We start from the raw sequence: 17,583 nt of genomic DNA, 5'->3' as shown, positions 1-17,583 counted from the left end.
GTTGCCAAGCATCTGAATTTTGATCACATGGTCATAGGGACACTACAAAGGACATAACTGTGAAAAATGGTCATAAGTCACTTTTTCAGTGCTGCTGTAACTCTGAACGGTCACTAAATGAATTGTTGTAAGTTGAGGGCTCCCAATACAGTGGTGATGGGTGGACCATGAGAACAGGGGTCACCAACCTTTCTGGGTTGGCGGCCCAGTAGGAAAGGGAGGGGCAGACACCTTTAAGCACACATGCGCACACACCCAAATGTAGCTGCGCACACCTATGCATGAATGGGGCTGCAAGCATGCACGCTCCATAAAAGGGGCTGCTAGCACCGGTATGATGGTCGAGCCGAGGCTAGCATCGGCACGATCACACCAAGGCTAGCACTGAGGCTAGTGCAGGTGAGAGGGTCATGCCAAGGCTAGCACCGAGGCTAACGCCGGCGCAAACTTCACGCCAAGGCTAGCGCCAGTGCAAGAATCATGCCAAGGGTTGTGTCGAGGCTAGCGCAGGTGCGAGGGTCATCCCGAGGCTAGCACCGCGCGCTCTCAGTACCGTTCCCAGCGCGACTCCGAGGGCGTCCGTACTCCCAGTACGGTTCAGATAACAACTCCGATCGTGACCGCACTCATCCCAACTCGCGTGTGAGTGACTAGTCGGTGAATGCGCCGGGTCACTGGTTCTCCGGAGCCGGGTCATCACCCGACGCCGGGTATCTAACCCCTGGAGACGTAATCTTTATCAAAAAGGGCAAGTTAGTGAGAAATCATCTTGCATAAAAAATATATTTATTTATACCCCACCTTTATTATTTTTATAAATAACTCAAGGTGGTGGGCATACCTAATACTCAGGGCTTTTTTTCTCGGAGAAAAGGTGGCGGAACTCAAACCTGGCCACGCCCTCATCAAACCCTAGGACCGCCCCTTTAGAGAACAGGAATGCAAGTCAAATTTGGGAGGGGCTATTTCAGGTGTGGGAGGGGCTATTTCCGGTGCGGCCGGCCCGGAAAAAGGTGCCGGAACGCGGTTCCGCCGCGTTCCGGCTGAAAAAAAGCCCTGCTAATACTTCTTTCTCCTGTTCCCCACAACAATCCTGTGGGGTGAATTGGGCTGAGAAACCATGACTAACCCAAAGTTGCGCTGCTGGCTTTCATGCTTAAGGTGGGGCTAGAACTCAGTTTCCTTGTTTTTAGTCTGGTGTCTTAACCACTAGACCAGGGGTAGGCAACCTTGGCTCTTTTATGACTCGTGGACTTCAACTCCCAGAATTCCTGAGCCAGCCATGCATTGTTTGAATGCTTACCCCTGCACTAGACCAACCAGCTATCATTTGGAGTCTATACCTACTTGATAATACTAAATCACCATCCTTCAGTTACAGCCTAATAAAAAAAAACACAAGGAATGTTTTTCCCAATAGTTGTTTTCAGTCCATATTTCACCTGTTTTTGTTTTCTACATCAGGTTAACTATTCAGGGTAGAAATATGACCCAGCATAAAAAAGTGGCAATCTTACTCCTTGGTTTTTATTTGCCTAGTAAGATCTCTATATCTTTTTAAAAAATGAATTTAGGGAATTGTTCTAAGGCAGGAGAATAATTGAAGAACAGAGCGCCATCAGACTATCTTATCAAAATTCAGCAGCAAGACAAGGTTGGTTTTGACTTACCCAGACTAGGACAGAGGACAGGAACTCCAAACTCTACCCAAATAGGACTAAGACCAGCACCATACAGAAACTAAACTAAAAAATGGTATTACCACACAGTGACCGCTCTGGATCCTAGTGGAATGATTTAAGGCTATGCAATGATTTGGGGAAGTACAACACTAATTCATGCAGTTTTTCCCTACTGTTTTTTTTAAAGAAACATATTTTTATAGATGTGTTGGAAAAAGCAGCTCAGGGACGCTATAAAGATGTGAGACAGCCGAAGATCAACGCAGCAGAAATAATTCTTGGAAGGGGTGAGGAATATCTAACAAAGAATTCCCAGGGCTTCATAATTTGGTGAGCAAAGCTATGTCACATCTACATCTGTCAAGAGGGCAGACAAGGCAGTTCGGAGTTAGAGCAGTTGCAGTGATATAAACATTTAATAAATGAAAATAATTTGCTCATACGCTTCAGCCAACTGTAACTACTCACTGCACCATCAGGAGATTATACATACAGGTCATCCTTGACTTACAACCATAATTGAGCTCAAAACTTCTGTTGCTAAGCGAGACAGTTCTTAAATGAATTTTGTCCCGTGTTACAACTTTTCTAGCCACAGTTGTTAAGTGAATCACTGCAGTTGTTAAGTTAGTAACACGGTTGTTAAGTGAATCTGGCTTCTCCACTGACTTAGCTTGACGGGGGGTCACCAAGAGGTGATCACGTGACTCCGTCATAAATATGAGTCAGTTGCCAAGCATTTGATTTTTTGATCACTTCACCATGGGGATGCTGAAACGGTCATAAGTGTGAAAAACGTTCATAAGTCATCTTTTTTCAGTGGGGTTGTAACTTTGAACAGTGATTAAACAAATTGCTGTAAGTCAAGGACTACCTATATATACAAATTACTGGTGCACAATCAGAAGTCACTATCACTACCCTTGATTAGTGTTGGGAGAAGCGGAGTAGAGTTTGCATGCAGAAAGTCTCATTTTCAATTCATACCATTTGCATTTCCATTAGACCAGGGGTAGGCAATCTTGGCTCTTTTATGACTCGTGGATTTCAACTCCCAGAATTCCTGAGCCAGCCATGAATGGCTGGCTCAGGAATTCTGGGAGTTGAAGTCCACGAGTCATAAAAGAGCCAAGGTTGCCTACCCCTGCATTAGACAATGAGGGGGTGGATATTTGCTTACAAGTTTGGAGAGCTGTTACATTCAGCTCCACACAGCAGAGGCTCCCCAGAAACAGTAGAGAGAAATCTGTACAATGGAATGAAATGTCATTTTTTCAAGAAGCAATATTCTATAATTCTCTGTAGCTTTCCCACAGGAAATTGGTAGGAGGGTCTCAGAAAGAAAACAGTCAGTAAGAAGAAGGCTGAAAATAATGGAGGATCTGCAATTTTATTTATATTTTATTTCTTTTCCAGTATTCTACTGCCACCATTATACATCTCTAGGCATCACACAATCAACTCGTAAAATCCAAAAATAATGTTACAATTACACTCAGAAGGCCTTAATAAAATTTATAACAACCATTGATGATCAGACAGGAAGCAAGGCATAGATGGTCTGTTGAAAAGGCCTGTTGAAAAAAACCACATTTAAACCACTGAAAAATAACTAAATGGAGTTTAATCAGATCTTAAGCTGGAATGGGGAGAATATTCCAAAATAATAAGAATTTCTAGCTGAAAAAAACCATGGAGAGAAAACATTCTATGCGACCTTGGATAAAAGAAGAAAATAGTCTGATGTTAGGCTGGGTTATCTGCAAGGAAATTCCTGGAATGAATTTTCTTAAAAAGAAGTATCACTGAAACTGAAGTTAAAGTTAGAACATTCTATGTTCATAAAAGAACGTTTTTAAACAATTGTATATGTATCACAGCAGATGAATAAATAAGGAAAAAGCAGCAGGTGAATAAGAGGACAACGTATATAGAGCAGTACTAAAATGAAGAAAAAAACAAAAAAGAGGAAGAAGTATATAGAGCAGAGACTAAAATAACAACATCACTTTATAAAACAACCGCTCAATTGTTAAACTTAAGGATTAAATCTTGACGGCATCAAATAATCAGTTTTTCCATTAGGTCACTAAAAAGTCAGTTCATAGGAAGAGAAGTAACATATTATCAATCCAAGATCTGTGGTGGCACTCTATTTCCTTGGTAAAAGAATTGTTGTACAATGCTCCATGCTCAGGAAATCCATAGTTCTTTATTTAAATTCCAAATATTTGGCACATTATTCAACAAGCTTATCCTTATGTTCTCCTGCCAGTCTTGCTTTATCTCATCACCAGAGTACCATAGAGGCAGTTCCAATTTGTCTCTAAACTCACTAGTCTATATCTGTTCTATAATCTATATCTATGTATTCAACAATTGACCTAATGGAAAGACTGATTATTTGATACTCTCAAGATTTAATCCTTAAGTTTAACAATTGAGAGGTTGTTTTATAAAGTGATGTTATTTTAGTCTCTGCTCTACAGTCTCTGCTCTTTCTTCTCTCAGTACAAATCTGTCCATGGATATAATCTACGATGCCTTATAAACAGTACAGGTCATGATGTGATCAGGGACATGCTCCCATCAGCCACTTTACAATCCTGTGGGCATGATACTTTACTTATAATACTGATGTCTTTCTTCCACGGTTATTTTTGCCTTGACTGAAGGAGAAGTCAGACACTTGGCTTCCCAATTATATTCTGATGCATTCTTTTAAGCAGTGATGGGATTCAAATATATGAACAACCACTTCTCTGTGTGGATGCCGCTTCCGGAAATCCATTCTGGGCCTGGGCAACAAAAAATTAGCTACCAGTTCTGCCGAAGTGGTGGGAACCGGCTGAATCCCACCACTATTTACGACCAGTTCTTGCACTTACAACCACTGCAGCATCCCCATGGTCATGTGATCAAAATTATATATGCACTTGCACAAAACACAACTTTCTACAATTTAGATCCTAGAGACGCCCTCCATCTGAGGCAGTTGCCTTAATTTACCTTATTGTAAGGACAGCCCTACAGAATATGGTAACCCAGAGTTCTTTTTGCTGCTAAGGTGATGTGAATATCTATGTAGTCCATAACTACATACTTACACAACATTAAAAGAAAACAAAGCTGTGAATGAAGGATCAGAAGCTGGCACCCTGGGTCTAAATCAGCCCCTGGAATGAGCTATTTACACTCCCTATTACTAAGACTACAATAGAATTATTGGTTAGGGCAGGAGCTTAGATTTACTTACTGTACTCAGCAGAACTTTCCAACATAACAAACCTGGCTTGCCTCATTTTGAAATAAGTGAATACATAAATGTTGTCAAAAGAGGGAAGAAGCTATAAAGTCACTGCACCTTAAATTGAAAACTAACAGTTTTACTCTGTCTTCTGCAATAGGATTTGGCAACAGAGCCTTTGGGGAAATAAAACTGACTCTTTTGTCCACCAATTCCCACTGTTTTCAGAATCACCTTCCTGCAAAACTAATTGCTGATTCAAGATATAAACTCATTTAATTTTTTGATAGGCAGTATGGGATTTCTGAACTGTTCCCACGGTTACTGTTCAAGGATGAACAATATTAAAGCTGCAGTGTCATTTGAACTGTTGACTTCAGAAGAGCATTTGGGAGTTGTACAGAAAGATGTGAATGGAAATCAGGACGGATTGGGGGGAGGGGTGTGTGTAACAATCTTCCAAGCAGTTACTTTTATTCTACAATGGCAGTTGCTTGCACTACACACTGAACCGTGAATCACACTGGGTTTGCATAACTTAGTGGTCAATTAATTTCACTGTATTTTGCTACTGTAACCATCGTGATCCAGCTTTTCCCAATCAGTTGATCTCAAATCTCTAGGACAAATCTCAGAATTCTCCTGAAACCTGGCTAATTCTAAGACCTAATCTAAACTACTGAAGGCCACCAGTTTAGCAATGGCTGAACTTGAGTAATCCGATTAGTGAAATCTAACAACAGTTAAAAGCTAAATAAATATGAGTTTGTGGAGTCCAAAAATATGAGTTTCCCAAACTGGTCTGAACAGCTAATTCACTGCTTTCTGTGCTTACTGAAGTAATTCTTTGAGCTGATAGATTTTCCTAGGAACCCCTGACCTGTCAGGTTTTGACCTGACTCCATCCAAAGGAGCAATAGTTTTGAGGAAAAAAAATCTGTCAGCTTGAATTATGACTCTGTATTCTTTGTCAGTTAGAGATCTAGGGAACTGGCAAAATGATATCTCTGCCAAGAATCTCTTACAGCCATTTGCTGGGGCTTAAATTCCATCGGCCACAATCAGGATCGACAATTGTCAGGGACAGTATAATATTATAGTCCAATATCTAGAAGGTTCCTTATCACCCTTTATAGTACTAATAGTCATGTGTTTGATCACTATCTGCCGAAACAAGACAAAATGGGGTTTGAAGAAATCATTTTCCTACTTCACCTTTTCAATTTCCTTTTCCTTTTTGCCTCTATTTTGTAACCATTAGTGTTTCATACCATTTCTGCTGCACCCTTCCAACCAATTGACCTCTTTTTCACAAGAACTGAAGCCTATCAGGTATAACAGAAGAAACCCTATGGCCCCACTAAATCACAGGTTCACCTGGAACCTTTTGGTCCCCTTATTCTGACTGTCAGCCATGTAAACAGTCCATTTTCTAAACATCATTGAGATTTCACAAGTTTGTTCTTCTGAGTCACAACATAAAATACAATAAAAGTGCCTGTGCTGTGTTTAAGGTTGTTATGGAAACTAAAACTGAATATTTAACTAAATAGCAGATGTGGGAATGGGAAAGACTAACATTAAACAAAGGAAGAAAAATAAAGGAAGAACAATGTGATAATCTTTGTTCCTTGGGTAATTTTGTCTGGCATTTATTTATCTTGGTATCTTGGTAAATATACCTTGGTATTCTAGACCAAGGTATTTTTCCAGCCTTAGCTCCATTATCATTATTCTCAAAAGAATAAAAAGGCAATTAAATGGCCAGTACCAGCTACTGAAGAGATGATCAGTTGCCAGAATCCAGAACTATGAATGGGTGCACCAGTTAAGAGACAAGGCTCATTTACCATTTAAGCTGTAGTTTGTTTAACTATACTATTACAAACTGGCTTTGCATAAGTGGATGGCAGGAAAATTGGGGGCTGTTTAAAGAAGTGGTTTACTTTAGGCAGTCTTTGGCTGTAAGAGAAAACAGAGAAGGACAGACAGAACTGTCCCTCGAAGGCTAATACAGGAAGATTCCCCCACCCAATGAGACAATGTCCCTGTAATTCTGGACACACTGAAGTAACAGAACAGATGCTTCTCCAATGCCCATACTACAGAGACATCTGTGTTAGCCTCATTTCACTATTATTGCATAAATATCCAAAGGCGCACAGGACAACTTTATATCCCTCTTCTGCTTTCAGATACCATCCCTGCTACACCATATAATGTTGCCAAGTTCTGCACAGCAGCAATTAAAATGCATCACAGATGATCCGTGCCGTAAACCAGTTTTAACAACGGTTTGTCATTCTAGGGTGCTCTGTATGGTCATAAATCTAGTTTGCCATACTCCCCTATACTTATTTACTGCTCCTACCCCTCTTTTTTATTTTTAGATATTTTAAAAAATATTTTTAGATACACACACACACACACACACACATGTGGATATGTGTATGTGTGCATATATTTTATGCTTTTTAATTCTTTGTATACCACCCTCCCTATTATGCTGGTCTTTGACTGTAACAGTTGATTTGATTTGAAAATTTGTACAGTGTAGCAACTATTGGTACATTCAGTGTGCCAGGAATTCCATAGTTCAAGGGCACAACCAGATGCCACATTCAAATGCAATCCACCAGTCCTAGAGTCAAGGAAAAGCACTATTTATACAATTTACTGCCCTGGTTGTCAAGCATTATTCTGCCGCATTAACAAGGCCTATAGGAAAAATGATTGGTACATCTCCCTGCCTTCATTTTATTTCCCACTGAGCATTACCTGAAACAGGAAAAACAACATACAGTTCCTCCACTTAATAGGTAGTGAGGTGGAGCTGGGCATGTTGTGGGTTGTGGATGCTCCAGCACTGGAGCTTTTTAAGAAGAGATTGGACAACCATTTGTCTGAAATAGTATAGGGTTTCCTGCTTGAGCAGGGGGTTGGACTAGAAGACCTCCAAGGTATCTTCTAGCTCTGTTATTCTGTTGTGTGCAGAAGGAGCTTTCAGTAACAGATTTAGCCATCTGTCAAATCGCCTGGCTAACAGATTACAAGCCAGAAGCACTCCGTACTTGGATCTTGTCAGCTGGGCTATTCTTGACTATGGTTCTAGCACTCATAGCATCAAGAGAGCATTCAAAGCATTAACATCACTATACAAAATGCCAGTTATGAGTTTGTTTTCAAAAATGCACTAAACCTATGTATATAAGGAAACTGTGAAAGATCTGACAAGCACTTCAGGAAACAATGGCCAGGAATAACATGGACAGATGTTTCTATGGAAGCCTGCTACCTAAGCCAAAATGTTCATGGAAGACAGTGCCCAGCAAATACACAGGGAAGGCAATCTTAAAGTACTGGGCAGTTTCCAGCCCTTGATTGCACCAGAAACCACATCATTGATGTACACATTCTATAGGGCAGGGGTGTCAAACTGCCGGCCCACAGGCCAGATGCATCATGGTGAAACCGTGCCCACCTCATTACCAGCAATGGAAAAAAAGTCGCAATACGTCATGACACATCATGTGACATTTTGAGTTTGACACCCCTGCTATAGGGAATGTCAATGACAAAAGCTGGGTCCAGAGAAGGGGGGGAAACACTACTTTAAAACTGGAGCAGCTAAAGAAAATCTGCAGCTTTTGCAGCCCTATGGGGGTAAGTAAAAGACAAGGCTATAAAGTTGTATCATATAAAAACAACAAACAGGACTTAATAGATCTACTTTTATTGGACCAAAGTGAGACCGTTGTTTTTAAAAGGGTGAAATCAAATCCTATCTTTTGGCAGTTAGAACAGTAGGACAGAGCAGGGCCCTCTCTGCCATTAGGTAAAATAAAGTGGCTGGTTTGGGTATTGGACTGGCAATGAATTGAAATTAACCATACTTCCCCACATACATCATCCACTGCCTTTCTGTTTTGCCACTCAAAACAATCCCTTTGTTGTGCTTAATCTCTGCCTCTCCCCGAGCAATTTTTTGCTGTGTTAATCTTGGTGCAGGCATTGCTCCATGGGGAATGCTGGAAGTAAATGCCCAATCAGCTGCCATAAACCACTTCACTATATAGGCAGTCCTTGACTTACAACCAGGGGTGGAATTCAGCCGGTTTGCACCACTTTGGCAGAACCAGTAGCTAATTTTTTGTTGCCCGGGCCCAGAATGGACTTCCAAAATGGCATCCACACAGAGAACTGGTTGTTCACATATTTGAATCCCACCACTGCTTACAACCATTTGTTTAGTGACTATTCGAAGTTACAACAGCCCTGAAAAAAAGTGACACTCTTTCCCACAACTGTTGCAGCAGTCCCATGGTCACATGATCAAAACATGGATGCTTGGCAACTGGCATGTAAGTGGTTCACTTAACAAATTGTGGCTAGAAAGGTCGTAAAATGGGGCAAAACTAACTTAAACGGAAAGGCAGTCTTGCTTAGCAACAGAAATTTTGGGATCAACTGTGGTCATAAGTCTAGGACTACCTGTACATTGGTCTGAGGATTACCTCAGAACTATGGTATTAAGGAAGCCGGCTAATGGCTGGCCAAAAAGTGAGTGGCTCTGTCAGTCCCATATGGCTGACCAGACTAAGAAGCCAAAGCCATAAACATCTAAACTGTATTTTATTAGATCAATTATAGTAACAGAAACTTGCCAATCTGAATGTGTTTTCCTTCTCCCTCACTTTATCTGAAATAGGGTGGGATCTGTTGGAAGTATTTTTCTCAAATTTGTTTCTTGCTATGGAGTTAAGCCACACTTGTCTGATGGTTTTCTTGATAATAGATCTTCTTGCTGGTAGTAGATCTTCAAGACTATTCTCTATGCTTTTTACAAGTTCAGAGTGGGAGGGAATCACAGGAATTGCAGATCCTCTTCCTGCTTCAAGCACAGACCATCTCCTAGTTCAAATGGCCATTTTATTGAGCCACTTCAAGAAGTGACAATTCCTCCTCCTCCTCCTCCTCCTCCTCACAAGCCTGCATCCCCCAAGTCCAAGATCTATCCTATAAGATTAGAGGCAGACATGATTTGAAGGGGCAAAATGTTGTATGTAAGAAAGAAGAGAAAAAGGTATTTATGCAATGTTAGAGTTTCCTGTTAAAATTAAACCTATTGTGCACAGGAGAACTACATTCAGAGCTGACTTGTTTGTAGTCTGTTACAATGAATTTACCAGAATCAAAACAGGCTTAGAAAAGCGGGGTGCCATAAATTTTCAGTTTAATTGATTAAAATATGCCTTTCTTGAACACATCAAGCACTGCACCCAGCAAGCAAGGAAGTGTATGCCAAAGCTGTTTTCTTGAAATGTTGCTGATGCAGAAATCAATGAAGTTCTAGACCACTTGTATCTAGGTGGTCAAACAGCTCATTAAAACCTCATTAGATAAACTAAACAGGCCTTATGAATAAGATAAAGATACTCTTCCCCTGGAAAGCTTGCTGGAATATGTTTCTAGGCAGCAGGTGCCAAATCAAGACTTAAAACTTATCATCTGATCTACCCGCCCAAGAACAGCCTAACAATAATTGGCTTGCGGCATTTGGTTTTTTATAAATCAATTATTTCTAGTCCCAGCCATCTTGAGAAGTGTTCTAACTCAATTCATCTTGAATTCTGACCATTGGTGAGTTAAATCATTGTAGAAATCAATCTGGCTTTGAACCATCTTAAGATCCCATTGTGCTAGGTACCTTCAAGTATGAAACAATTGCTTAAGGCAGGCATGTCAAACTCGCAATGTCACGTGATGTCGCGTGACGTATCGTGACTTTTTCCCCATTGCCAGCAATGGGGTGGGTGCAGTTTCAATATGATGCATCCGGCCCGTGGGCTGGCAGTTTGACATGCCTGGCCTAAGGGGTATTGTTTCAAATTAAGTAAGCAGATATTGTCAACTCTTTTGTTGGTAATGTGTAGTTTGTATCCTGAATTTTATCAATGGATTCTAATGAATAGTTGCATAACATGGGAGATACACACATACATGGGGTTTTTGTTTTGTTTTGTTTCTTCCATTCAGTTGTGTCTAATTCTCAACAACTGACTGGACACTTTTTTCTGTTTATAAAAGTAGTTTGCTATTGACTTCTTCCTAGAGATGAAAGAAAGTGACTGGCTCAAGGTCACTCAGCTGGCTTTGTGCCTAAGGCGGGACTAGAACTCATGATCTCTCAGTTTCTAGTGCGATGCCGTAACCACACCACCAAACTGGCTCTCAAATGCACACACGTAAGCTACTACAAATGAGCCTTAAATAACACGTTTCAGCTTTCAAAAACATTACCTAATCTAGCTTTTAGTGTACAAATAAAATTGGAGTTCCATTCATCAATAGTCACTACAAATAACAGTGTATGATGGCAGAAGTTTTTCTTCAACCCCACATGAAGAAATGCATAAAAGGATGCATAATTTGGTATGAGGAAAAAACATAGCTAGATAGGAGATAAAAAATTATGATAGCATGCCTTAGCCTAGCACATAGCCAGATATAGAATTGAATTAGCTAGAGTTAGCTGAGAGAAGCGCTTTTATGATGTTTGAGTGTTTGTTTTTCTTTCCTCTTCAAATGCAATCTTTGGTATTGAAATATAATTTGAATTGCTCTTTGGCCAGAAGAGGAAGGCAGTATGAATATAAATAGAAAAAACACTGACTAAGAACAATGACAGGTCTTTTGATGTGAATTACCCATATCATAAATACAAAGTATAGACATGGCTGATTAAATGGTATTGACAATCTATAAAATAAATGCTACCTATTACAGAAGAAGGTGGTTAGAAAAACAAGTTCTTGGATTATAATATTTTGGATCGTAGGATATCGAAGAGGTAGTTTTTATTTCAAACTTTAGAAAAAAATGTTTACCACATGGTTCTTTGTTGTATTCAGAAGTCTTACAGCACTAGTAAGTATTTAATATAACATGAACATTTTTGAGGATATCAAAGGCATATGAGTTCCTGTTAGAAAATTCTGTTTTATTCTATAGAAATGGTAGCAGGGGATTGCTATATAGCCATACAGATTGGCAGCAGAGGATGGTTACATACCCATACAAATCAAATAAAGTGTACAGTCACCATGGGCCTTGCTGCTTAATGGTTTTAACTCTCACAGGAAAGTCTCCTCAGAACAAAAAGAACCACAGATTATAACTACAGATGCAAACTAAACACTGCCATCTACTGGCTGAATAATTCTGTAGTTGTTGCAATACAAATACATTCTAACATGTATTCCAATAGTTCCTGAAGTAATAACACAAGGAAGGGGGAACCTAAGTTAGGGCGGATTTGGGATTGTGATAATTAAATCAAACATAAGTGAAACACAGCCAATGAATAGACATTTTATCTTACCAATGGCCATTCACAATACTTTAGGTGAGTATATTTCAGACATTACTCCACTGGTGAGCAAATAACATAGAACATAGCATAACAGGTCTTCTAGTCCAACCCCATGCTCAAGCAGGAGTCCCTATACCATTCTGGATAAATGATTGTCCAACTCTTCTTGAAAACTTCCAGTGAAGAAGCACCTACTCATATTAATCCCTTGTCTATCTTAAACATTACACAGCATTATCATTTTAGCCATTGTCTATCCACTGCAGGATGAAGACCTCTTCCACATGTTTCCAACCAATACGGTTCTGAGCTTTCTTTTGCCAATTGGGCCCACAATACTAGCTGATGTGGTCAATCCATCTTGTTTTAGGTCTCTTTCATGGATGCTTTTTATCAAGTGGGATCCATTCTATGACTGCATTGATCCACCTGCCCTCAGTTCTTCTTGCTATGTGACCAGCCCATTTCCATTTCAATTCTTTTACTCTCTTGATGATATCATATACTTTATACCACTGAATATCTAAGTTGCTTGAAACTTTCTTTCACACTGGAATCCTTCTTGTTAATCTGTTCTCCCCACTGCTTTAGCCTCATGAGAAGGACTGCACTGATATTGGCTTTTTAAAAAAAAGTAATAAATGAATAATGAATACAAATTACCATCTTGTGGTCAGGGACAAGAGTGAACTAAAGGATTAAAATGTTTTCCCAATTAGCTTTTGAATAGCATCTTTCTAAGGAGAAATATGTGATATTTTTAAATTGTCCCACTCTATATGAAAGGCAGCATATACAGGAGGGCATGGACCAGTGCCATCATATGAGATACATCCTTGACAACGCTAAAAATAATTAGTTCCTTAATGCAAGAGAAAGAAATGATACCAATGGGTTCTATTTACCCAGAACAGGCTTCCCAAAATAAGATTGCACGCAAACACTGGGTGAGAGACACTTTAGTGTAGTGGTTAAGGCACCAGGCTAAAACCCCACAGACCAGGAGTCTTGCACAAGGACACAAGGACAGCTGTGTGAAGTCACTTCTTCTCAGCTCTAGGAAGGATGCAATGGCAAATCACTTTTGGAAGAAAAGAAAAAACTTACCAAGAAAACTGCAGGGACTTGTCTAGGGTTGCCAGGTGTCCACTATTTGAGTGGACAGTCCGCTTTTTTCACATTATGTTCACTATTTCTTTTCACAAAATAGTGGACATTTTTTTTTATTCAAAAGCTTTATGATGAAATGGTATGTAATCTAAAGCTGTACAGTCTACTTTTTTTTACTACTTAATCCCCCCCCCCGCTTGTCCGCTATTTTTTGGGAGCAGACCTGGCAACCCTAGACTTGTCCAGGCAGTCACCAGGAATCAACACTGACTCGAAGGCACCTACTGTATACAAAGTAGGGTGGGAACATGGTGCAGATCTCAGGCGTTTGTTTATTTCCTTCAGAAGCAATTTTGCCCAAGGCGAGCGAACCAAAGAAAAAAAGAGAGTTGATCTGAGGAGCAATGAAAAGAAAATCACAAACAATGATGAGCGCCGCCTCTCCTCTCCCTCACCCCCTCCACCCTTCGCCTCTCCTGACCTCGAAGCGTGCCTTGATAGCGGCGCTTGTGGCTTCAACGGGTTAAAATGGGCGAGCCCCGTCCAAGAACTGACAGGCAAACTGGCACATCCAGTTTGGCCTGAGCAACCCATCCTTGACGTGCTTCTAATGCCAGTTACCCAAGCGGCCGCTTTCCCTCTCTTCTCCCCGGCCAAGAGATCCCAATGATATCGAGGAGAAAGTTTCCAAAACTTCCGAGTTCGCTTTCTGCCGGGGATCACAAGACTATCTCATAGTGTGGTAGTGGGAGGGAAGGGTGTATCAACAGGAAGTGCCGGGGAGAAACTTTCTCTCTCTTTTTTTATTCTTTCCTCCCTGCTCCAACGATTGTGAGCTTGAAGGATGCTACTACACTCAGTGTAAAATCCTCGCTTCTGAGCAAGTAACAGCTAAAGCATTTTGCGATCCCTAAAGAATAGCGCAGATGGTTTCCAGACAGTAGTGCTCTCTGTTATGTTAAATTTTAATTCCCTTAACCCCCAGGCAATTTGCGGGAGAATGGGGGCGAGAGATTCCCCTCTAACTACTGGATTTTACTTCTGAGTTTTGGTTCAGTTTGTTGCTCTTAGGGCTTATGGATTTAGAGAACATGCACCTGCTTGTAATCGGCCCATATTAGCAAGCATCAGTTAAGTAGTAAGAGGATTTTTCTTAGGTAAGTGTTGAAAAGGTATCAGAATTCTTTCTGAGTTAGCAGTGAAATTTGGAGATTTTTAAACTGAAAACTAGGTGTGTCTGCGTGGCAAGTCAAAAAAGTCACAGTGGTGGCCATTACATCACAACTGATGCCTCCCTTATTTTTAATGTGCATTCTGATGAGCTTGCTAAAAGTGGACTAGTATTTATGGTACTGTATAACAGCTTGTTTAGCAGTATAGGCGCTGAACTAAACATGCTACCAAATGCAGAGACAGTTTCCTTGGTTGGTTTTTAAGCCATTTAGGTGACACTAGTAGAGTCTGTGTATGAATTAATTCTATATGAATGAGAAATAGGTTAAGATAGTTGCTAATAAATGTTTTCTGTTGTTTGCTTCATTATTGAATTTAATGAGTTATTTAAAAAACCAAAATTCTTTACTAAGGAAACCTCACATTTCCAATAAGAAAAACTGAAAGCCCATTATTTATGCTAAGTGGTCTGTATAATGTCTGTTTTATAAGTAGATCTCTCTATTAGTCTGTTTTTCAGTCCTGTTATTGTATTAACTGTGGACATGAAGAATGTACGCAAGTCGCTGAAATGCTCCCCACTCATCCAGCAACTTCCTTTGCTTCTGAAAATTTTACAGAATTATCAGGAATATTTTTGCATCACATTGGCTAGTATTTTGGCTGCTATTTGTAAAGCAAACTAAGATTCTATGGCTTGTGTTTCACATTACATTGTGGAACTTTTCTGCCTGTCCTTATTTTAGTCCTAGAAAGTAAGATTAAGCAGTAATGGCAGATAAATGAATTTCTGTCAAGAATTATTTGCCTGAAATGAGACATCTTATTAGAACAGTTAAATGAACTTTATGATCTCTTAATGACAAATGGCTTCATTACTCCAAGTCAGGGTTGGAAGATGTTTTGTTATTATATACACTTTTTCTCTTGTAGCATTGCTCTGGAGACTGCAGTTTTAGGAACTCTTACTTATAACAATTACACTTTGGTTGTTAAGGAGGAGCTAGAATAAATTTGTACATGAAATATTATCTGAAGATCATCAACCTGAATCTACCGAGAGCAGTTTGCAGGCAACTAATGACATATTAATTGTGTAGCTAATTATACAATATCAGGAAGGAACAGTCTAGTAAATCAGCAATTTGATCTTGGAGCTGATCCAAGTCCACCACCTACTTTTCATGATTGTACTACTCTCCTAAACATAATTATAAGCAAGGGCAAAGACTACACATTCAGTGGCTCTCAGTAGTTACTTAAGTTATGGATTCTCAATTTCAAGACCCTTTCTCCTCTAAGATCTATCTCTAACAGTTTTAGGATTTCTTCAAGATTCCCTTACTACTAATTAAGAGTCAGTTTGGTGTAATGGTTAAGGTGCTGGTCTAGAAACCAGGAGACTGTGAGTTCTAGTCCCATCTTAGACATGGCAGTTGGCTGGGTGACCTTAGGTCAGTGACATTCTCTCAGACCAGGGGTAGGAAACCTTGACTCTTTTATGACTTGTGGACTTCACTACCCAAAATTCCTGAATCAGCCATGCTGACTCAGGAATTTTGGGAGTTGAAGTCCACAAGTCATAAAAGAGCCAAGGTTCCCTACCCCTGTCTCAGACCATCTTACAGGGTTAATGTCGTTGTGGGAAAATAAGAAGAGGAAGAAATATTATATATCCTTGCCAACTTAATGTACCTAAAAATAATAAAGGCAGGGTTTAAAAAAATAAATCCCTGAGCATCAAAATAACATTCTCTTGCTGTTATTCTGAGGAAAAATGACATTTCTTTGGCACCTATGTACAATTTCTATGCACCCGCCATAGTTTAGTCTGTAAGGAAGACACAGTCCACTGTGTTAATAAGACTCTTAGGCCCTAATCATACTGGGTGACCCCTGATTCATAGAATTTGGTCTTCACAGGTATCAGTATTATTATTATTATTATTATAATTTAATTTATTATTATTATTATTATAATTTAATTTATATACCGCCCTTCTCCCGCAGGACTCAGGGCGGTGCACAGCATATTAAAACAGTACAAATACAAAACATAAAAAATATAAACCCCTATAAAACCAGATTAAAAACCAAATATTAGAGGCTGTGTTTCTATTTAAAATTATTCTTAAAATCATCCCTAAATAAAATCCTCCCTAGGTCAGGCCCGCTTGCTGGAAAAGCCATGTCTTGAGGCGTGCCGCCTTCCATTCCTCTAGGCCTTAGCAGGCCTAGAGCCCCCCATCAAGCAAGGTCTCCCACCCCCGTGGGTGTCTCTTCCGGGAGGGGGACCCCCAGCGGTGCCGACATTGTTTGGCCGACGGCACCCTGAGGAGACCCACTCTGTGGGAGCGTACCGGTCTATGGGAGGGAATCTGTGGCAGAAGGCGGTCTCTTAGCCTCTCATCCTACAAGATTGCTCTGATGTACGGCCAACTTGAAATAAGTTGGCAAAGGGAATTAGGGCTCTTGAATTCTCAAGGAGAAGTTCATCTCCATTTTGTTCATTTTTATTTCTGTTTTCAAGCTGGTTTTTGACTCCTGGCTACTACTTGGACAAGTTCTTGCAGTTTTCTTGGCAAGATTTTTAGAAGTGGTTTGCCTTTCTCTTCTTCCTAGGATTGAGAAGAGTGACTGACTCAAGGTCACCCAGATAGCCTGAGGCCTTTCCCCACTACTCCAAATTGGTTCTCATTCATCTCTAGGTAAGTTGAAATGCAGATGTTTCCAAAATAGTATGATTAGAACGGTTCCTAATAAAGAATGGTGTCGCCATCAGAAAACACCCAAAGAACATGAAAAGAGAACTTGCGAAGGCAACTTGAAGATGTCACTAGACTTAATTACTGTGCCTTTAATGGATTAAATATGCACACATCTGCTTCTGCTAGGAATAACAGCCTATTACCTGAAAGTCATTTTCAGAAGCCCTGAACCAGGTACCCTCCTCCTTTAAAGTGTGCGTACCACACCCAATTTTGCAGCATCCTCAAGTA

The sequence above is a fragment of the Protobothrops mucrosquamatus genome, unplaced genomic scaffold (assembly GCF_001527695.2).
Source record: "Protobothrops mucrosquamatus isolate PMUCROS unplaced genomic scaffold, P.Mucros_1.0 scaffold1511, whole genome shotgun sequence".
In the NCBI taxonomy this organism is placed as follows: domain Eukaryota; kingdom Metazoa; phylum Chordata; class Lepidosauria; order Squamata; family Viperidae; genus Protobothrops; species Protobothrops mucrosquamatus.
Note: the sequence above shows the minus strand (reverse complement) of the source record.